At 37.9% G+C, this 20,531-nt stretch overlaps 1 long non-coding RNA gene across 1 annotated transcript; it reads right to left on the bottom strand.

Annotated features, from left to right (window-relative positions):
• Window positions 1–1,365: 1,365 nt before the first annotated feature.
• Window positions 1,366–18,995, bottom strand: LOC120745253. The gene is made up of 3 exons (XR_005698598.1): window positions 18,985–18,995; window positions 4,805–4,808; window positions 1,366–1,714 (listed from the first exon to the last, which is right to left on the bottom strand). It is a non-coding gene; the product is annotated as an uncharacterized LOC120745253 (long non-coding RNA).
• Window positions 18,996–20,531: the final 1,536 nt, after the last annotated feature.

Raw genomic sequence — 20,531 nt, 5'->3', positions numbered from 1 at the left:
GGGTTTTGACCCAGAATTCTAATTGTCCATATGAAATATTTGCACTGATGAAGTATATGTATAAATCACTTTACTACTCAGATCAGTTAGCTTTCCAGCCAAATAAAGAATCTGCAGAAACAAACTGAACTGAATTCATGTTTCTACCCAGTGTCTTTATATTAGGGATTGATTCATCAAGAAAAACAGCTGGCGGCACTAATTGGTGCTAGAGTGGTGCTCAGTCAGGTGCAATCAAACCACAGCAGGAAAAGGGGACGCAATGATATAAATGAAGTGCCACTCAAACCTGAAATGTTAAAAAAAAAAGAGAGAACAGAATATGAGAGATGCAGAAAACATGATGGAAATATGACTTGAAGGTTATAGTTTCCCAATCATTCCATTTTCATGACTTTTTCCCTTTACCAGTACCAGATTGTTTTAATTGCATATTTAAAATTTCTGCTAATGGTTTATGGGCAAATCAAAAATGTCAGTTTTTTTGTTAATATTTGAAACAGTTTTTTTGTATGGAGTTTATATTTTTCACAAAATTTTGAAATTCCAATATTCCATATTTTTAAGAGTTACTGTGTTACTATGTGTACAGCAACAACAACAGCATTGTGTAGAAGCAGTTTTTAAAAGCCTTTGGAGCACAATAACCTGTCACCTGTTTGGCACTGTACGTTTTAGCACTACAAAATGGCAAATGGTAAATGGCCTGTATTTATATAGCGCTTTTAATAGTCCCTAAGGACCCCAAAGCGCTTTACATATCCAGTCATCCACCCATTCACACACACACATTCACACACTGGTGATGGCAAGCTACGTTGTAGCCACAGCCACCCTGGGGCGCACTGACAGAGGCAAAAGGTTTTAAGGACAGCCTACCTTCTTTTTGTTCCACGATACAAGGAGAAATACTGTACTTCATTATCTGCAGAGTAGACATGAAAGTAGAAATCTGAAACCAGGGAGTGACACCTCCTGTACTCCACATTTATTTATCCACTCCTGGATTCCATAATAAATGCATCTACATTTTACTATTTACTAGTCAATAAATAAATGAAATGATGCGTGCACAAGAGGAAAGCTAGGCTCACTGTAGGTCCAGTCTGATCAGTAATGGCATCCTAAGTAAACTGAATAAAAATCTGTAAGAATACATTGTAAAGTACCAGGAAGTGCACGGAATTTCCTGTCTTCATTTTTTATGGATTTTTTTTTTAAATACAAAATTTACAGTGACTAATATTAGAATAGAATAGAATAGACTTTTCTTAGCCCATGAATTAGAAATTTGGGTGTTACACAGCTCTTATAGCAAGGGGAATATGAAATATAAAAGGAAGACACAAAGTAATCCTATATACATAACCAACTGAAGTTCATATATACAGGCAACAATGTATGGAAATATGTATAAAAACTGTACGGAGATATGTAATAAAGTGTACAGAGTGTTAAAATATTGATTCATGTTATTACATTTTTGAAAGGTAGCTTTATTACAAACATTATTGCTTCAGATGTATGACTTTATAATAACTCTTTTATTCCATAATCGCTACTTTGGATCTGATTTACAAGTGGACTATGATAGTCTATGTAACATTCTTTCTTTGTGGAGTTTGCGTGTTCTCCCCGTATTTGCGTGGGTTCTCTCTGGGTGCTCCGGCTTCCTCCCGCAGTCCAAAGACATGCAGTTAGTGGGGATAGGTTTCTATGTTTTAGCCCTGTGACAGACTGGTGACCTGTCCAAGGTGTAACCAGCCTCTCTCTAACTAGAGAATGGATGGATGCGTATTATATTATAGGTTAAGGCTAAAACTATTAAACTAATAGTAAAAAAGTACACAACAGTTGAGTTTATGAAATGTGTTTTGTAGGCCAGCAGTTATCCTTGCATTATCTAAATGCCAGAATTAGCCATCATAAATTATTGTTGACTGATGTGTCTCTTTTTTGTGTTATAGGGACTAAAAATAGTAAATGGAATGGAAGTTGTGCTTTTCTACAATAACTTCCCACTTAAAACACTTCATCTTCAAGATAATTGATCAGGGTGATCAATGGGAGTCTGGTACCTTAGGTACTAGAGCCAACAATACAAAATAATCAACACTAAACACAAAACAATAGCTAATATGTTACTGTCTATGCGCAACACCAAACAGTGCCAACATATATAATACTAATGCTTGATGACATTATTAGGGAAGGTTAGAATACTGTGGAACCAGGTATGTTGCAGGACCCTGAACATATATGAGAGCTGTAACTTTTTGCACAATTGCTTTTTTGCTAACATGCACATCTCAATCAAAGCACACATGTTGCAGATGAGATTGTAGGTCTGTTAGGTAGTTAGAATCTGGCTACTACTATAGAATTAAACTAAATTCCCAAAGACCTCTCTACAGATTACATACTATTGAGCTGCATGGCTCTTCAGTCTATTGGGTGGATTGAATTGATGGAAAGCAGAGCTCTAAGAAGTTTTGTTCTATTTTTAACAGAATCATTCAAAGAACAATATTTGCTAATGCTTTGTTGCCTCCACAGCCAACATTGCCTCCCCCAAGGCTGCCCACCCCCAAAAGGGGACCCCAGCCTAGAGGCATGCAAAGGTAATGTGGGGGAAATTCTCCAATCAAATAAGCCATGAGGGACTCGCTGCTGAAGAGCGAGGGCTTCCTCTGCCTGCAGCGCTCTCCCTGGCTTTGTTCTTGTCGTTATCTTTGGTGGCAGATAATCCTGAATGTGCTGTGTGGATCACAGCTGCTTCACCAGGAATCAACCAGCGGCTCATCATGCATGTTAAACTCATTACATATTCAAAAGGAACTAAATCTCCTGAATATCTGCCTGCCGGAAGGGCATTGTGCATGTGTATTTACAGCCATGCATGTGTGTGTGTGTGTGTGTGTGTATCAGCTATGGAGCTCCATCCTTAAACAGGCTTTGCTAATGGCATTTTTCATCCCCCATTTAACCTTCCTCTTTCATCCTTCCTCTTGTGCACTCAAAAGATTTTGAAAACACTTTGATGACAAACTTCACTTAGTGCATTCTTTGGTGATGACCCAAAAGCAAATAACTGTTGAAACACACCTAAATATACATCAAGGCACTCAGATGAGGTGGCTGTGTTACACAAGGTCAAGGTTGTAACCACCATGTGTCTCTAAGGGACATGACCTTCTCCCAGTTTAAACAGGTTAGAGGAGACAATTGATCCTACAAGGGTCAAAGGTCAAACGGACCTACCTCTGGAGGTACACATCACGTCATTTTAAAATCTCTGGATGCAAGTTTTGATGTCCAGCAAAAATCAAAAATTATTTCACAGTACAGTTAAGTATGTTTTCACAGTATTTCTGGTTTAACTTTGCAAGTTGGATGGACAACATTGGATAAACTCTCTAGAAACACCCCGAGAAACAATATCCACAGTGTCTATTGTTTTTGACATTAAGTTTCACTTCACTATAGAGAAAGTCTTTATATATTATAATTTCTATTTCCAAAACTGGCTGAAAACCCAAGAGCAGCACAAACAAGACTACAGTAGCCCACAGACTGCGTATTTCACATTTTGTTACCTGGTGACATTAAACAACTCCACCATATAGGCAACAGCCTGCAAAGCTGTGCATAGGCTCTGAGCAGGAGCATTGCACAATAATACCAATCCATTAAACAGTGTTGCTGGAGGCCAAAACAGAGACTAAACACAGTTAGTAGTATTTCACATTTGGGTCTAGATGGGATAATAATTACATTGCTTTATTAGGGATGAAATTTTAAGAAAAAGCCAAAAAAAGAACTAAAGGAAAAATTTAGTTATTGATTTTTGAATATATTCATTGAGAAACTGCTTTTAATGCAATTTTATTTTTTTTACATTACATTTTATCTACAATCATAATTGTATTTACATTTATAGCTGACAAATAACTACGTAAAATAATGCTGAAAAATGTATTGAAACAGCATACACTTAGTCTGACCAGAATTCAAAACAAGCTTATGTTTGAACTCAATTAACAAAGACTGCAAAATCCAGAACTTAATAGGATAGGGTGTATACGCGTTCAGTATCCCATCTAATTAAGCTATATCCCAGCTAGACGGTTATTTGGATTTCTCATAAGAAGGATTAAAGCTAATGTGGACTTTCTGTAACAACAAAATGATAATGACTTGAGCAAAATCTTAAATGCAGGAGGCGACTGTTCTGAACAATAATATTGCCATAAAAGCAAAGCTCTATTGGATTAAATAGCTGCTGCCAATATAGACTAAATTTGTTCCACAAAGACAATTGCTGCAGAATACGACCATCAATGAGAGGGATTCTCTGTTTACTATACGAGTTGATCAGCTTACCTATAACTTATATTCTTGTACCAATCACATCATATTCTAGGATCTGCATGAAGGGAATTAAACAGCACATCGATCTACTGCAGACATGTGCTCAGTAATGTAGCTAAATTAGTCCTGTTGATAATGCGCTTGTTTGCATGTGTGGCTCAGTTAGTGGCCGCTGATCTATCTACAAGTCCTTACCTCCATATTCACCCACTAATCCTGTTCCCAGACAGGCTGATGCCAGATCATCAGTGACTTCAGGCTGGAGGGACCCGTGTCTCCACAAACACGGCTGTTAGACACCCCCTATAACAGTATTTACCAAGTATATGGATGGTGCAGTGAACTGTTCCACACCTGGCAGCTGCAAAAAATATGTACTTCTTTATACCATACTCACAAGCCCAGTTATGTAGGTTCATCTATTATATATAACACTGCTCTATCAAGAATTTTGCACTGTTTGAAAAATTCTTTGCATTTTTTAATAGAACAACAGAAACAAAGAAGCCACGAATCCCCAGTCAAAAAAGGCTAAACATGTATTATAAATGTGTTTATTGATTAATACAACCCATCTCGAGTGCCACTAAGTCATTTATTTTCAGCATTTTGTTGCATGAACGCTCAGTCATGCAGATAATTATGAGGCTACAGCTGCTGGTACAAAAGCCCTCTAGCTGGGATTCTCCCACAAACAGACAATAATTTTGGACTTTTACTGTACAAAAATGGATAGCAAAAGTCAATTTTAGTCTCTCCAATAATACATTAGAGCTGATTACTGGGCCTCAACATAACTTCTGAAAACACTGCCTTCAGATAAATAAAATCAACTTTCTAGGGTAACATTGTCCTTCTTGACAGCCAAAAATGTAAATTTATGTTCCCATTTATGTTCCGATTTGTATTGTTTCTTCTACATCTTAAGATGCAAGGTAGGTGCAAAGTACATTTTTTTATGTTTATTTAATAATATAATCTGTTCAGAGGTTAGCACTATCATTTCACAGGGAAAAAAACATCTTGGCTTCCGTTTTGGTGCGGCAGTTTTCTTCTGCAATCCAGTGAAATATGTTAGGCTGACTGGCCAGGTAGATCCAGTCTTGAGTGGTCAGTAAGACAGTACTTAATAAAAATATTTCATAGAGATAATTGATGCCCACTTTTGATTCTTTTTTTAACCTTTTAACATCCCCAAGATCATTGATGATCCATCTGGAAACAGGTATAGGGTTTCTGTTAAGTCAGAAAAACTGTCATTCCAAATTGTTTCAGACATGATTTGAAACATGATATGGTTTTTGAAGTTTTTTCAGTTTGGATTATTTAGTTTGTGACTAAAGCTAAACCCAACTCTTACCTCAGATAATTCTCAGGTGACCTAGCAGCAGTACAAGGGTTTAAAAGGTTTGATTTTGTACCAACACATTCAGTTACAAAATGTTTTGCCTATTTAATTACCTTTGTGGAGTGCTGGTCTCTTTAAAGTCCAAATCACAAGGCTACAAAAAGCACCGCTTTTCAAGTTTACAAATCCAGGGATTGTCCCCATTGATGATTCAATGTAATGTTAACAAGTTAATGAGGTACTAGACTTCTTTGAAAGTTTACATCACTAATAAGGCCTTTCAGTGTCTTTACCATCAAGATACATATATAAATATATATGCACATACATATATATGTACCTTCTTTAAATATGAAATGCTCAAATGTAAGCTGACACATTCAAAGATCCAACCATGCAGGTTTACTGCCAATAAACCCAGGCTATGATCAGGAGGTGTTGCCCAGACATCTATACCTCAGTCCCAGAAAGATGACTAAATATGTCAAAATGGACAAAGCATCTATGACCCAGGATCAATTTCACCTCCTGACATTTTTGTTTTTTACAGGAGCTTATTGGCTGCTGTGAGATAAACAATGGCAATTTCTTGGCTGGAAAGGGAGAGTGTGTGAGCAGAATAAAATTATGCCTCGAACACAAGGGCAAAAGAGCAAATCGTTGGAAAGAGAAAAACATATACAGTACTAGCTGCAAAATAAGTCAGTGCAATTTCTGGCAGGGCTTACTAAAATTGCCCTGATCATAAAATATATGCAAAGGAGCAGAGATCAGAACTGCTGCATGTTTATTTTTCATGAAATGTGGAGTTCTGGAAATAGGTTAGATTACTGTGATAATGCTTCTTTTATTTACAGGACGCATATGGACTGGGATTCACCATCACCCCAGTGCATGCTCAGAATTTCTATCAGATACTGCTGTCAGACACCCCCACTAGCACCAACACCATCTCCACCTCCCCATCCTCAATTCAGCATAAACCTGTCTCAGCAGATCATCCTCCTCCACACTTGCCATGATATCCTAGTCTTATCATCATCATCATCCATTGTCTGAGAAGCACAAGGGGAAATCAATGTCTGATCATGAGAAATGCACAGAATAAGGCAATCTGGGCTGTATATGACCTATAGGGGCAAAATATATTATATGTCTGCAGAGCTCAGGTCATAGAGAAGAGAGCCTGTCCACAGAGCCTTTGATTACACTACAAAGTCTTTAAAAATGCACTTGGGTCAATGGAACCCAAACTTGGATCGATAGCGCTTTTGAATCAACAGCTTTGTGGGTTTGTGTTGTCAGCTTGATTAGATTCAGGAGGAAAGTGGGTTGATGAGTAAACACGACAGCATCAATATTACATGAGACTGAAGATCCAACGATTTCTTTCTTTAATGTCTGTAAGAGATCTGGGTCGAATCCCCTTAATGCCCTGACATAAATACGTCCTGTTTTTCTCATGGATTAAGCTTAAAAACTGAACATAGAATATAGAAAAGTGTAAGAAGCAAGAAAAAGTAGAGAAAAAATTATCCAGTGCAAAGTCACATGTTCACACAACAGTCTAATTTTACCACATGAATCATTAATGTTATATAAACAAAGGAGAGAAAAAAAACACAATTCTTAAGGAAAAGAGACTACATCCTCTGGATGATAAATCAAAAACAACAAGAAGAAGTGGAAAGATTCTACCTTGGTCATATGTAGCCAGGGCACTGTCAGTGCTGTAGCTGCAGGGTGCTTGTGTTTCCCCAGTGAACTGAAGCAGATGTCAGCCGAGACACCTGCTCTGGCTCAACCTCCTCCTCCACTGCCTGTCGGGCCCAGCGTTGGGGTTGCCGCCCTGCCCCAAAATACACCCAGCACTTAGCCCCCTGGCATGCTATTGTCTTAAGCGCAGCCATGGATTCATGAACTCATTGAGACATGCTTGCGCATTTCTCATCTGTTGCATGAGATGTGAAAGATGTAAACTAATGGGAATGATAGCTGTTAATTTATAAACAAAAGGAGGTGTCGTTAGCATCATCATCAGTGCAGAAATATGACTGTGATTGCTTTCACAAAAATACACAAATTAGTGATAAGCATGGTTAAAAAAATTCTAAGGAGCTTAGAGTGTTTTACTGACAGAGGGTGGGGGTGTGCGCATGTGGTGGTGACTGGCCATCTGTTTGGGGACATTTCATGGTGTGATTGCATCAACACTCATATGATTGACTGACAGTTGAGTAATCCAATCTCTCCAATTCTCTCCGAGTGAGAGTGTGGAAAGAGTCTGCAAGGCACAGGGCAAGAGTTCTCGAAAGAACATCTAATCATGCGGTATAAAAAAATAAATATATAAACACATATATATATGCATATATTAAAAAATGTTGTGTAACTTGGCAGTGTCGGGTGAGTCCTTAGGTCATAGGTTGCTGCTTTAATCAGGCCCTGCTCAGCAAAGACACAAGGAAGGGTGACCTACATTTATCCTCATCTGAATGACAGATGTCCCCTGTGTTTGCTGCACAGTGGTGGTGCTCATTCTTTAGTGATTACAGCTGCACGCTCTCAACTTGTGTAGCAGAAAAGATAATCTGGGAGTATTCTGTAATCAGGGGTTTCATGCATTCAGTTCTTAAGGGGGCACAATTTCAGAATTCCATGACATTACTGATCAATTTATGACCAATGTTTGATTCGAGAAACCACATCTGTTCTGAAACGAAATTTGTCATGATATCCAAGACACCAGTGATGCGTCTAGCCCCTGTGCAATCACAGGCTGTAATTTAATTAATGAATAAATTAATTTCAAGAGAATAATGAAAATTACTTTCCAAACAACATCAAATGCTATTTACATTTCCCTTTTCCAAAAAGTTGCTGGTTGCCTCATGACCTTCACACACCAGTGTGTGTGAAGCATAAAATCTGTGTGATTATTTCACTGGATTATTTGTGACTTCTTCTTTTTTTTTAAACCAGGCTCAGTATTTGCTAAATAAACAGATCTGACCAATCAGACCACTGCATTTGGCAACAAGTGCAGTGTAGCTCAAAATGTGCACCGGTCCTGAATACACATACAGTAAAATAATGCTATTTTACCTCAGACACACAGCTAGGCGCTGCTGGTCAATTGGATCTCTAAAATGATTTCTCTGCCTCCTCAGATGTGGTCCCAACCCTGCCAATCACAGCTCAAACTGCCCCACTGGCATCCTGAAATTTGGACAAAATTTATGATACAGCTTCAACTCCTGGATCAAACCATGAATTTCTCCCTGCTGATTTCTCGTGTGATCTGGGTGAACTCTGAATCTGTTTCTTCTGTTTCTTGTTTAGAAACATCACATCAAACATCACAACCAGCTCATCACTGCTTGATGTCAACTTTATTTTGTTTTCAAATTCTTCTGAATATGTCACTTTTTTGCAAAGCGCTTGGTGTATCCTGGCCTCTTAACCGCTTAATACCAAATTACTGGCAACTCATCTAGAGTGTATTTGGGTAAGATTTGCATCAAGCTCTTGTTTGGATTTATTTTGGAACACCTACATAAAAGAGGTTTTAACAGAAAAAACTGTAAAACTTATCTGAGGGGTAACATTTAAAGGTTTATGAATGTTTTCTATAACGCATTGCTTAAAACATGCAACAGTATCTGCCCCCAGCTTGCACTTAATATTTTTTTTTACCTGTTCATGAATAAAAACTTTAATTTGTTGCTTTGTTAGGCCACTAACAAGATCTTTTAATATCAGTGGATAAGGTTTCATTATGTCCTATAAACCTACAATAAAAACCTGTATTCTGTGTAACTAAATCAGGTTTGCATTATTATACGTCTGACACATTGATGTGGATGCGCTTCTGTTGCTTTGATTTCTTTTTGTAACTTGGCCTGTGGATCATAGAGCTTTTTTCTCTTTGATGTGATGAATGGCTAAACTGGTTCATTAATCCACACAGTCATTACAACAGAAACCTGGCTGTCAAAAAGGCCTGGCTAATCTGTAGGCATTGCAGTGAGGGGATTGCATCTATCATGTTACACACCTCTACTGATGTTCTTCATTGTGAAGGTAAGGTCAAATTTCACTCTCCCACTCATACACACAAACACACACACACACACACACACACACACAAGTGTACAAACAACTAGCTTCAACTCACCAGTATTTTAAGATCCTCTACACATTTGTAAAATATGCACATAGAAATTTTTTTTTAATATTATTGAGGAGCAATACCAGTGTGTTGTGAGACAAAATTGTGAATAATTTCTGATCCAAAGTTGTTGTGTCACATCATGGATATACACACTGAACATTTTGCATTTGAAAAAATAAAGTCAACATCAAGAGACGATGAGTTGGTTCTGATGTTTCTAAGCAAGGAAAGACAGAAACAGACATTCTTGGTTTGTCCAATTCTCATGGGAAGCAGCAGCAGGGAGAATTTCATGGTTTGATCCAAGAGTTGAATCTAATAATAATAATAATGTATACTTATATTGATCCCTGTGGGGAAATTCTGTATCATGAATGCTTTCCTACATATTTCAGGATGTCAGTGGGGCAATTTGAGCTCTTGTTATCAGAGTTAGGACCACATCTGAGGAGGAAGAACTAATTTCAGAGAACCGGTTAACCTGAAGCAGTATCTAGGTGTGTGCCTGAGGTAAAATAGTATTATTTTACCATTTCCATATCATTTTATATTGAGTACCGATGTGAATGTTTGAAAGTATTTGCCCACTTGTTGCAAAATGCAGTGGTCTGATTGGTCAGATCTGTTTATTTGGATATGAAAATCGAGCTTTGTTTGAAAAAATAAATGACACAAATCCGTCCAGCAAAATTGCACAGTTAATGTTAACATCTGCATTAAGAATTGGTGAGTCCAAAAAATATTTTTCATGAATGAAATACTTGCAAGGATTTTACACATTTGGTGTGTAAAGGCCTTTCCTGATACTTCTTTGCTGTGATACTGGGTTGTAAGTGCAAAAAGACAACAATAAATATAAGAAGAGCAAGAAATAAATATACACTTTAAATTTACAATTTACAGTTGAATGATTTAAAGTGACCTTGAAGTGGTTTGAAATGATCAGGAAATACTAATACACAGTGTTTGTAAGAAATACTAATTTCAGTGGAACATCAATTGGCTCTCCCAAACATTTTTTAATCCCATAGGCCCAAAGCTAATTTTCACATTAATGATAAAACATCTCCAAACAGCCCCCCAACTATAACACCAAAATAAACAACCTATGGATGAGGCAATCCACCTTATCACCCTCCCAGTCCAGAGAGGATATTTAAAAGAAACTTCCCAGCAAATACTACTACTATAAATAATAGCTTAATAAAAATGTGTCAGTAGACAATGTTCTCAATGTTCTCCACTGTACTTCACCACATTTGATTCACTAAGAGGGTTCTTCAAAGACTGTGCCATTTCAGGTCAAGGAGCTCTGGAGTTTAAAAAAAAGTGTGTGGTTATGTGTTAATTAATTGCATAAAAATTGCATTTGGTAAGGGATTGATAAAAAGCATAGACAAGTCTGCTTTTTAAGGTCTCAGTGAGGTCAAGAAAAACAAATGCTACACAACTGCATTTTAGATAATAATGGCATTTGAGTTTTCTGACTCCAGTTTTAGGAAGACTGTTTCTTACTCGAACATGACAGTAAGAAATAAGAAAAATGTTCTCAAAAACCAATCAAAAAGTTCTGATTTTAAGATTTATTTCCTAAATCCAAACAGGTATCAAAGAATCTGGAAGTAACTTTGAATCAAACTGGATTTCTGGCCTGATTCAGATTTACCACCCAGCAGTCTTGGACCTTGTCCAACCCCTTTGAGCATGAACAGAGGCAAAGCACAACAACTAGGTCCCAACATATGGCATTTCATTGGTTTTAGAATGTGACACGCAGCCATTTCCACATATAGATATAAATGAATGTTGTATGCAAAAATGTATTGCTCTTCTTCAGTTTCTTAGTTATTATGCGTATGATTAACGAGAGTTTGACTAAAAGGAACATGAATGATCTTGAAATACAAGCTGTGATTTGTGAATTTTGCCTCAGCATCTCTGTAACTTTGATCTGCCACTTCATGATAACTTTCTGTGGTTGCATTTTGAAAAATCACCTCATACAGGAATATCTATCTAGATACTTCACAAACATGTTCTACTTACTGGTTCTTTGGGTCTCGCACTGTACTGGTAAAACAATGTGTTTAAAACATCAAAAGCTGTAACAGCAGCTTGCTCCAGTCTAGTGAAAGTGGTAAATGGACTGATTCTTATATAGCGCTTTTCTACTCTCCTGGCGTACTCAAAGCACTCTATAACTTGCCACACTCACCCAATCACACCAGCCCTTTCTTTAACCTGAGTGCTTTCTAACAATATTCACACACATTCATACTCCAATGGATGCATCAGAGAGCAACTTGGGGTTAGTATCTTGCCAAGGGATACTTGACACACAGATTGGAGGAGCCAGGGATCAAACCACCAACCTTCCAATCAGTAGGTGACCTGCTTTATGTCCTGAGCTACAGAAAGTGAAATTTAGAGACTGTATAGTGAAATACATTTTATGTAGGGTGCCTATATACAATGTATAGCGACCTGAAACAACATATTCGATGTGTACCCAAATATTGAGAATATGGGGGGTTTTTTTTGCCTTGTTCTCGCCACCAGATGAGATCAAGTTGTATTGAAAATGGCATTTGCTGTTTACTGCCAAACAAGTTAACTGTGTGGGGAGGAGAAATTAGGGGAGACAGATGCTCACATCTCAGAAACTCATTAAAATGAATGAAAGGCATTAGACTGGGGCAAATGTTTTTATCTGTAGCCAGTGGGAATTTGAAAATTGATTGAACATGGTCAGGGAATGGGAGGTTCTAAGGAAGATTATTGGCATGTTATGCCTGTGACAGACACCTCAATGCTGGCTTTGCTGACAGTAGAAATTAAATTGTCTTTTGAAGATATTACGCCCCTCATTGCCTTTTCTTACAAAGAAATAACTGGAACAACTTAATTATGCTCCCTAAAAAGATGAAGATGTTGTATACTGTATTTCAGCACGTCACAGGACATGTGGCTTGGAGAAAAGATACACGAGGATGAATAATAAAAAATAACTTCAGTAGTTTTTCCCTTTATCCCTTTGGCTTTTACCTATCACATCACTGCTGACTCTGTTGAACCACACAACACATGTCCATGTAAGATTTAGAGCTGCTCTCAGTTACTTATGTTACTTTTGACTAATGCTCAGTGATCCTGAGTACCTTCCGTTGTCTCTGTTGTCATCTTATGATGGTACAGTATCATGTTTTTTTTTTCTAGCACTGATGGGGTTTATGAACATTTACCTATGCAATTTTACTCTAAAGTCACTGAGTATGGCCACATTTTTCTTTTACAAATGCACATGCTACACACAACTCAGACAAATCTGCAAAGGACTGTTGTGATGTGGGGGTTGATCCACTCATTAACATTGCAAATGAAAGTGAATCTAGTCTAAATATAGTATTTCATAAACAAATATAGGTTACTGGGACACAAGAAACTGTCTTGTCTTTAGTCCCATGGGGGTTGTATTCTCAACCTCAAGGAGCTTTAGAAGAGTAAGCACTGATTTCTTAAAAAAAAAAAAATGCTGGCTTTGTTGTCAAGCTCAGAAGCCATCATATGCAGATTTGTGGAGGTGGGCTATGCATCCTTTGTGGTTCAACCAGTACATCTTATGTACATTTGTGGATGTTCAAATGGTGCTCCTCAATTTCCACTTTTGATCACTTTACTTCATAAAATATACATTTATATATATATAATATATAATATACCTTTATGCAAACTGCATTTCGTTGCCCTGTACCTGTGCATGTGCAATGACAATAAAGTTGAATTCTATTCTATTCTATTCTTTGCCTTTTTTTTTTATAATGTTCAGGCATAAGTTATCATGTCTGCACCACACACTCTTAACCTTTTTCCACTACTACGTACTTGCCTTAACTCAGATTTGCTCCATTGCAATCAAGTACCACTTAACGTGCGTGTTGTTATAGCAAACCGGCCGAAAGTCCCGTGCCGTCATTTGTATGCAACATGAATGCCACAACAAAGGAGCATGTGCCTCATTCTGGGACTATTGTATTGCTTTTTGTGCAGGCACTTCCTTCGTTACCGGGTTTCAAAAATGCCGATTTTGATTTTCGTCAAGGAGGCACTGTCGTGACTCATCAAGTGACACCACTGACTAGCCAATCGGTGGCATACGGTCTGCTGACATCACATTTTCCAAGACCCTGGCCAAGCAAGTACTAAAAAAGTACTTGGTACCAGGTACTACCACCTAACCCTAACGCTAAAAACTGAACACGTACTAGTGGAAAAGAGCTTTTTATGTGCACATACAAAACTGTGCACTCTGTTTTAACTGCTTGATATAAACTTTTTTTTTTCTTGCAAGTGTCCATTTTCATTTACAATGGAATATGCTAATGGAAACTAACACAATCTAATCAAACTATGATGTTGGATTTTTTGGTGAAATTAGTTTCCAGTCAAAAACAATGCAAATGAAATATAAGAGAAATAAAAATAGTATTTAACAGCTGTCCTTGTACACTGGACAATGCCATGAAATCAGTTTGGTTCAGTGGCCATGCTTAACATGACAGTAAAATGTAAACTTGCATTTTGATTCTTCAGTGAGATTATATTACTTGAGATTTTGTCTATAAAGAATAAAAGTGACCTACATAAAAAATGACCTTTAATAAAGTCCATGAAAACACAAAAAACTAAAGACTGATTGCCACAGAGATGGTTAGAGACATTCACAAATACGACTTTTCCTCCATTCAGTCTTTCAGCAGGTAATAGGACGCTTTCCATCTTTCCATCTACTTAAGTTGGCCGAGATTCACCTCAGAAACTGTGCTTTTATTCACTTAGCAGACAGTGTGATTCATAAAGAGGTAGATTACGGTATACTATGAGTCATGCCCAACCACCAACCACAGCTCATATTTCAAGATCATTCATGTTCCTTTTAGTCAAAGAGAACATGAACACTGAAGTTTTCCTCTGCCTAAAATTACAATTACACGTCATGAACTTGGAGTGTATGACATGTTTCTCCCAGAAGGTAAGCACATAAAACGTATGTCATCCAGTTTTTATAGCCTGAATAAACTCCATCACGGTTGAGCAAGCATCCAAACTTATATTTGTATTCTTTCACAAATTCATTTATCATTAGGCTGACTAACTAGCTCCTGCTTTGGGGGAAAACTGAATTGTGTCATTAAATGTAGAAGAAATTTGAAAACTCAAGGAAATTACCACAGAGCTATGCCCTGTGGCTTATGTAATGATTGCTATGTTCAGAGTGTTAGCATGCTGACATTTAATAATCAAAGTCATACAGAAATTACAATTGTTGATTGGAACTGATTTTGAAACTTTTTGACAACTTTTTTGGTTTTAGCTTTTCGGTTGTACTTAAGGAAGCCTGCCATCACATGATCACTACTGGTATTTATCCCATAGGGAACATTACATCTGCTCCAATTGTCATTTAAATTCACCCATCACCTCATGGGACCACTCATCCTGTTCCAAGTAAGCCAAACAGCAAAGCCTAACTTCTAACCTTAACCAATAGTCAATTGGTGGCATCACACCCAAAAGGTGGATTAAGTTGTAAAATCGAGAGGAAGACAGAGAAGCAGGTGGTAGTTCCTACTGCCAGTGGACAGTAGCTTCGCCAAAAGATGGAAAGGGTTTCGATTGAATTTGAATCTCCTTCAAGTGCCCATTAACAGTAAAATATGTTGTGCATCATTTGGCCACAATAACCAGGTACTGTGTCCTTGAATATGATTATTAAATTTTCCACTTTGTACAGGGGTACACTCATTTTAAGGGTAATCTGTGTCTGTTGTTTATTTGTGTTACTAAGTTTACCTCAAAATTCCGGTCACTTCACATCTATGCGTGATCAGATAACCCCTGAGACTTCCTCCCTGATGTCAGCATTTCCTTTTTCACTTAATGTCTGTCTTTTTGTCAGGTGGTTTTCTCATTTACCCACAGCACACCTGCCAAAGAACACAAAAAAAGATTTCATCCATCAAACCAGAGCAGAGTGGAACACCCAAGCACGGAGAACTGAGCCCCCAGAGAGACTGTCATCCTCAAGTTACCATGCTGAACATAACTCTAGGTCTGGACATAGAAAGGCAGATGAAAGCCAGAGACAGAGGAAGTCAGCGAGCCAATGGACAAGTGTCAGGAAAACGAAAAGATTGGAACTGAGGGTAAATTTTCAAACAGTAAAATAAAACGTGTGGTAACCACACAACAAACAAAGCCCAAACAAGATAGTTTCACCACTTCAAACCAGATTAATGTCTTATTTTCAGAGAGAAACACTTATTGGTTATAGAATAGATTATCATAGACAAAGAGCTGTATTTAAAGTTTTCTGGACAGCATATTTTATCTGTGCCACCGAGTCATACTTCAGTGTTTAAAAAAATAGATATATTATGTAACATTGCTATGGATAATATTTGTTTGCTTTATATTGCAGTTTTACAGTTTCCATGTCTGCATGTCTATGTGAGAGTCTGCTTGGGAACTTTAACGGGCGACCGTGGCTCAGGGGGTTGGAAATTGTATCTGTAACCGGAAGGTCGCCGGTTCGATCCCTGGGCTCTCTGTCCTGGTCGTTGTGTCCTTGGGCAAGACACTTTTGCCTACTGGTGTTGGCCAGAGGGGCCGTTGGCACAATATGGCAGCCTCGCTTCTGTCAGTCTGCCCCAGGGCACCTGTGGCTACAACTGTAGCTTGCCTCCACCAGTGTATGAATGTGAGAGTGAATGAATAGTGGTATTGTAAAGCGCTTTGGGTGCCTTGAAAAGCGCTATATAAATCCAATCCATTATTATTGATGTGTGGTTCCATACAGACATTCACATACCCGCCAATTTGTTGTAACCCTGTGGACAGTTGGGCAACCTTGGTAGTTTTAACTTAATTCAATTCAATTTTATTTATATAGAGCCAAATCACAACAAGTCGCCTCAAGGCACTTCATAGATACAGAGAAAAACCCAACTATCATATGACCCCCCATGAGCAAGCACTTTGGCGACAGTGGGAAGGAAAAACTCCCTTTTAACAGGAAGAAACCTCCGGCAGAACCAGGCTCAGGGAGGGGCAGCCACCTGCTGCGACCGGTTGGGATGAGAGAAGGAAGACAGGATAAAAGACATGCTGTGGAAGAGAGACAGAGGTTAATAACAGATATGATTCAATGCAGAGAGGTCTGTTAATACATAGTGAGTGAGAAAGGTGACTGGAAAGGAAAAACTCAATGCATCATGGGAATCCCCGGCAGCCTACGTCTATTGCAGCATAACTAAGGGAGGATTCAGGGTCACCTGATCCAGCCCTAACTATATGCTTTAGCAAAAAGGAAAGTTTTAAGCCTAATCTTGAAAGTAGACATAGTGTCTGTCTCCCGAATCCAAATTGGAAGCTGGTTCCACAGAAGAGGGGCCTGAAAACTGAAGGCTCTCCCTCCCATTCTACTTTTAAATACTCTAGGAACAACAAGTAAGCCTGCAGAGCAAGAGCTTACTTGAAATGATGTCAGTCCACTTCCTCTAATGATTACTTGAGGTTGATTCCAAAGTAAGCCAGGCCCAGTAGACCATGTAAAATATGTCTATTAAAACATGAAAAAAAGCAATATTACTTTTGTACTTTTTAAAAATAACATAGCCATCTTATATGGATACCGTAAGACTTCAATTTAGAGGTGTGGTTTTCTGTCGCGCTGTGGGGAAAGTCACAAACTTTGTGCTTTAGTTTTGGTGTGAAAAGTCTAGTATTTTATTAGTACCAGGTGTATTCAAAGCATCTACTCGACCATTTTCTAATATTTTTGCATGCATTCTCAAGCATGTATAGTGCTAGCAATGTAGAAAGGCTTGCGTTAAAATTAGAAATTTACATAGGGAACATCATCCTGTCACCTTCATGACAACAATAGTCTGAGACCACATTCAGAATCTGAGCTACGCCTGAGCTAGTGTGCTCTACCTGATAATTATTTTTTCTTTAGTTTAGGGGAGTTTTTCCCACGTTTTATCTGTTAGTGGATTACTTTATTTGTATCTCAGCTTGTGTTGTCCCCTCACTTTGTATCAGTCTTTGAAAGTCTGACAATTTAGAAACACTTCCAAACGAGTTTTGTCATCACAGTGTTCACTACTTTGTGTAAAAGGTCAGATTTCACTGAGTTGTTCCACTAAATTATCTTCACCTATTACAAAGTTTTGCCTCGATTTCCACCAGAAAAACAAAAAAGAAAAAAAACGTAATTCTTTTACAGAGACCGCTCTCAGACTGTAATGGGTTTTTTTCAGTCTACAGCCAATAGCAAGGCAGGACCATGCCCGTTCAGTTCTGTATGGTGTCTCATAAAACTTGCACTCCACCATGTGTTTGCTGCGGAGGAAAAACCATAAAGGATATTTTCATTGTCACTAGGTAATCCTCGGCCCCCATCCCTATGACCAGACCAGACATTTACAACTTGTGCCTCACCTGCCTACAGTATTCATCTACCGTATGTGACTGTTAATAATTTGTGACCTCAGCTATGCCAGACTGAAAGAGGATGCAGGGTTGTTACTTGTAGCTCAGAGAACCTGATATTTCCATTGTCTGTTAACTCACAGCAGCTCTGTTTGACATTTTGCAGGAGGACCAGGAGACCTAGAGGACCTGGGTTACACAGAAGCTGCAAATCTTTGTGTTTGTTTTAATCTGCATTCACTGCCAGATGACTGAACTATAGATCAGACTTTTACTTCACTTAAAATATGTCACGTGTGAGATAATGTCCCTTGGGAAGACTAGAGTGAATATCGCATCAGTCAAATGACTACATTAAAGCAGAATTCCAACATTTTGTGACACGGGAATCTAACACAGTATTTGTAGATGCCTAAAACATCCATCAGTAGAAATAAACTGCAAGTTTATAATTGAAAGCCAAGTGTGTTTGTTTGTTTTTTCCTTTTCATATATATCTACTTCTGTTTTTGTGTGGTTTTATTGTGGGCAAAGTGGATCTGCAGAATCACTTGGTTCTGGGCCATAGTGAACCAGGGGACCACAGAACTAGAACAACATGAATGCAAAGACTGAATAGCTCTCCTACGAATACGCTACTATAAATTTTGTGAATCGAGTCTAGTTCTAAGGCAGGGGTGGGGAACTCCAGGCCTCAAGGGCCGGTGTCCTGTGGGTTTTAGATATCACCCTGGGTCAACATACCTGAATCAAATATATATATATATACATATACATATATTTGTGCGAGGCCCAGTATATGGTTCATACAATAATTGACACCTGTGTCAGTTACAGCCATACCAATTATAACCGCAACAATCAACCTTGCATATGCTGCCTGGATGGCGCGAGACCTTAGAACCAGACACGATTCACAAACCGGTCAATTACACAATTATAAGACTATTTCTTTCAAAAGTTTCTTAGTTACACTGTAAAATCGAATTAGTTCATAGAACTCAAAAAAACTATGCAAACTTGTTGCCTCAAAAAAATTGAGTAAAGTTTAACTTAAGATGATTAAGCTAGGGCAACTTACCCATTTTGAGTACACTGTACAGCCTCATTAGTTAGCCAGAGGGGCCGATGGCGCGATATGGCAGCCTCGCTTCTGTCAGTCTGCCCCAGGGCAGCTGTGGCTACAACTGTAGCTTGCCTTCACCAGTGTGTGAATGTGAGAGTGAATGAATAGTGGTATTGTAAAGCGCTTTGAGGGTGCTGAAAAGCGCTATATAAATGCAATCCATTATTATTATTATTATTATTATTATTATTAGTTCCCAGAACTCAAAAAAATTGAGTAAAGTTTACTTAAAAATTATTAAGTTAGGGCAACTTACTCATTTTGAGTACACTGTCCAACCTCGTTAGTTCCCAGAACTCAAAAAAACTATTCAAACACGTTGCATCAAAAAAAAAATGAGTAAAGTTTACTTAAGATGACTAAGTTAAGGCAACTTATTCACTTTGAGTACAGAGTAAAAACCTATTTTGTTTCTAGAACTCAAAAAAATATGCAACCTCTTTGCCTCAAAAAACACTGAGTAAAGGACAACTTATTCAACGTATTCATTGCAAGTCTGCAGTATTAAGAATAACTTGATATTTCTGACTGTACAATACTAATTGTTTACCTGCTGACAAACATTTCAAGTTCAACTAAATGAAAAAACAATTTGTGGTAACCTGAATATAATTAAAAATAATTAACAACACTTTTTGTAATGATGTTAAAATCAGCCCAACTTTTATTTTCAGATGCAAAAAAGTATAACAGCCAACATACTGGACACTGTTCTGCTGAATAACAATTATATTGCCATCACTAATCTTACAATTAAACAAAGTCTCAGATTTAATTATTCTGAAAATAAGTTTAGGCCTACCACAAGTTTGTTTGGTACTTACATTACGTACATAATCAAAATAAAAAATATTTATTGTTCTTTCACAAGTGCAGTCTCTGATTTAAACAACACATTTGTTTTTCATTCCAACACAGGAGCTGGAATGTTGTAATATTTTAAGGATGGCTTGTTTCCAGTCCAGGCATTACTGCCTGAATGACTATCATGGATCAAGGTGATCCAAATGTAGGTGCAG

This window comes from Simochromis diagramma, unplaced genomic scaffold (genome assembly GCF_900408965.1).
Source record: "Simochromis diagramma unplaced genomic scaffold, fSimDia1.1 OVJJ01000159.1, whole genome shotgun sequence".
Classification (NCBI taxonomy): Eukaryota; Metazoa; Chordata; class Actinopteri; order Cichliformes; family Cichlidae; genus Simochromis; species Simochromis diagramma.
The sequence above is the reverse complement of the archived record's forward strand: the minus strand, read 5'-3'. Positions and strand labels throughout refer to the sequence as shown.